The sequence below is a fragment of the Choloepus didactylus genome, chromosome 1 (genome assembly GCF_015220235.1).
Source record: "Choloepus didactylus isolate mChoDid1 chromosome 1, mChoDid1.pri, whole genome shotgun sequence".
NCBI lineage: Eukaryota > Metazoa > Chordata > Mammalia > Pilosa > Megalonychidae > Choloepus > Choloepus didactylus.
Window position 1 is genome coordinate 226,695,774 of NC_051307.1, and position 3,970 is coordinate 226,699,743.

Sequence of the window (3,970 nt, forward strand, 5' to 3'; positions counted from 1 at the left end):
TCGACTCCTGACTTCCTGACTCCATCCCTTAACTTCTTCACTATGCTACTTCCAAAGCATGACTTTCACTGAAAAAGAGCCAGCTGGTTTGGGAAGGGAGCAGACATGGAAGTTAAAGTGATCCTTCCTGACAGAGGATACCAGAATTCTTTTAAAGACAGGGAAGTCTTCTGGCAAGGTTAGTTTGGGGGCCAATCTTATAGTGAGTTCTTGCCAAAGCAGACAGGCCACGTGTGCCAGGATCTGGAAATGAGTGATGTGCTTCAGAACAGCTTAAGGCGGGTCCTATGAAAATGCAGAACGAGTGGTTCCCTGTGATGATGTGATTGCCTTCAGTTATCCAACAATAGTCATTGATCCTTGGGCCCAGACATTACTTCCCCAGTGGCTTTACTTGATACTTGAATTTCCACCCTTAGAATCAGAGTCATAGAATTTCTAGTTTGGAAAGGAGGGTCAAAACCATTCATCTAGTCAAGAGGCAGAATCCCTGCAGCACAGAGATTACAGAGGGCTTTCCCACATTGTTGCAATTAATCCCCACAACCACCCTCCTCCTCAGGATGCAGGAACCCAGGCTCAGAAAGGGTGAGTGACTCACCCAAGGTCATACAGCTACTGAACAGGTTTTAACACTGGGCTTCAAAACTTAGTTTTGATTGCAGTTTCTCTCTCAGTATACTACCAACTTAATCCGTGGAATTAAACATCCTGGAATTTGCTAATCAGATTAAGAAAGGCTCACTCCAAGAACATCTTATGTTTGGGTCTGTTGACACTTTATGAGTTTGTGGAAGCTAAAGAGAGGCAGCCCCATGTGATGATAACATTTACAGTGGGTTTACTCAGACACAGTGCTAAGCCCTTTAGGTGTTTTAATTCAGCTACTACTAAAAATAACCCTGTGAGGTAAATTCTGTTATAAATGAGGAAACTGAGATGAAGAGAAGTTAAGTCACTTACCTGAGTCACACATTTGGCACACAAGGACAGGGCTGGAATTTGAACCCAGGCAGCCTGAGCTCCAGAGCCCATGTTTCGAAGGATCTAGTAAATTGGTTATCATCATTCCTGGCTTCCAAATGAAGAAACTGAGATGCAGACACTTGTCAACCATCCCACAGTCAGGAAGTGACAGGGATCAGAATTCCAAGTGTTTTCCACTTCCTCACAAACTGAATCCCTAGAACTTACGAATTCTGAAAAATCATTAATTGCACAAAGGAAAAGACCCACCTGGGGGAGTAAAAGCAAAAATCTACACACATAATGGATTTATAGGGGGAGGGGTGGCATCTGATACAGAAGTTTGGGCCACTTGGAGGATGAGGAGAGATGGAAAAATTGAGCCAGAATCTTGGAAAGACTAGGAAGAGGGGAGAGCACAAACTACAGAGCTTTGAAGACCACAGTGCCCCTCACTTCCTCTTGATACCCTCTCCTCCCCATCCACCAGTAGACAGAGAGAGGTAACGTACCTTGCCCAGGGTCAAGCAATTAGAAGCCAGCAGAGGCAGAAGGCAGGATTCATTCAGATCTCCCACACTCCAGAGTCCATTTTTATTTTTAATGTTGACAGATATTTATGAAGCACCTCCCATGTGCCAGATAGCGGGTGCTGACAGTACTGGGATAAAGGACATAGCAGTCATTGGCCAGTGGAACTCACGATCTGGGAGAAGTAGGTATGAAAGTACATCATCGGAGCAGGGTGGGGAAGGCTGTGGTGGCCAGATAATGAGGATGTTCTTTGGTCTCCTTGTACTTCTCCTTTCCCCAAGCAAATTGTTGGGCCTGTGTTCTCTGATTGTTATGAAGAAGGAAGGGAGAGGGGAAAGGTTTTCCTTCCAGACAAGGAAATGTTTCCCAGATGCTGGGGCAAGGTGAGGAGACAAGGAATTCATGAGACATAGAGGGGTATGGGCCAGAGAACAGGAGAGTTCACCCACAAACACAGCCCAGGAAGGTGGCAAGACCCCAAGCAGGAGTATTGGCAAATGCAAACAAAGCCAGAGTCTTGCAGAGGTTTCTGGGACTCCAGCATGAGGTGGGCGTTGCCAAAAAGATTCCTGGACTTGAAGGGGCCATGAAGAGAAAACCAGGGATGTCTCCGTGGTAACCTGCATTGGCAGATACCTGGAGAACAGCATTCCAACCCCTCAACATTCTGACACGTAGGTAGTCTAGAACTTACATACAGCTGTGGAAAAGGGGACGTGCCAAGCTGACTGAGATTGCATCAGGAAGGGGGCTCAAAATAAAAATCAGGGAGAGAGAGTGAAAAATAAGGAAAGCTATTTCTGGCATGCCTGGAATTCATACCTGCTATGTTATAAGATAGGCAAACCAAGGTGCTATGAGAATGTTGAGGCCAGCCAGGATTTCCCCAGGAGACAAGTCAGGTAGAGCAGCCTAGGTTGATGGAGTGGCACATGCAGGCACACTAGGAGCAAGGGCTCAATACTGTGAGGACATCAGTGTGCTGGAGTTAGCGCATGTGGAGGGATGGAGAGGAGAGTTCAGAGAGGTCAGCACCCTCTTGGGGGACCTTATAAGGCACACTGATCAGCTGGATTTTATCGTGAAGGTAGTGGTAGGCTATGGACAGATTTTGATCAGGGACACTGCAGGATTAGTGTTGAGTTTCAAAAGATCACTAGGAGCAATGTAGGTGGTGGTGGCTTGGATAACAGTAAGAAAGAAAGTGTAGTAAAAATGGCAAAGAATGAAAAAGATGGGGGTGGGGAGAGGGGATTAATGAAACAAAAGAATGAAAGAGATTCTATACTTGAATCTACTGGCTGAACTTTGGGGGTGTTGGTGATTGAATCATGTCCCCCACAAAAGGCATGCTCTGGTCCCAAACCCTGGTCATGTGGGTGTGAACTATTTCTAAATAGGACTTTTGAAGATGTTATTAGTTAAGGTGTGCCCAGGCAAATGAGGGTGAGCCTTAATCCAATAAAGCTGAAGTGCTTATTAGCAAAAGAAATGGGACACAGAGAGAAGAAGAAACAGGAAAAGCAAGAAACTAGAACAAGGGAACCCAAAAGAGAAAAGAGAGGATGCCACCATGTACATTGCCATGTGTGGTAGTTTGGAGCTGTTATGTACCCCAGAAAAGTCATGTTCTTTTAATCCATTCTTGTGGGTGGAACCTTTTGATTAGTTTATTTCAATATTGATGTGACTCAGCCCATTAGAGGTGGGTCTTAATCCTTTTATTGGAGTCCTTTACGAGAGGATAAAAGACAAAAAGCTCAGAGAGCTTAGAGAAAAAGCCCCTGGAGGAGTAGAGAGAGAAAGCCACAGAAGCCAGAAGCTGAAAGCAATGAAACCTGGGAGAGAAGGACCAGCAGACGCCAGCCATGTGCCTTCCCATGTGACAGAGGAGTCCCAGATGCCAGCAGTGTGTCTTCAGAGAAAGTATCAGTCCTGTTGATGCCTTAATTGGGACATTTTCACAGCCTTAGAATTGTAAATTTGTAAGCTAAAAAATCCTCATTGTAAAAGCCAACCCATTTGTTGTATATTGCATTTCAGCAGCTTTAGCAAACCAAAACACCATGTGATGGAAAAGCCAAGGAATCTGGCCAGCCAGAAGATACCAGTCCCTGGAAGAAGCAAGTCTTCTAGCCTATGAAACCATGAGTTTAAAAATTCCCATTTTAAAAGCCAATCCACTGTATGGTATTTGTTTTACCAGCCAGGGAACTAACACAGGGGAGTCAAGTACGAGGTCCAGGTTTCTGACGTGGGTGAGTGAGTCCGTCATGGCGTCATGGTGCTATTAACAGAGATAGAGCCATGGGAGGGCAGACTCTTTGGAGGGGGAGAAAATGAGTTTAGTTGTGTATATGATGAATTTGATGTATCACTTAGTATGCTTTTGGTTGCAAGTAACAACGAAAACGACAACCCATATAAACAACAAAGAAATGTCTTATTGAGCCTGGCTGAAAGCACCAAT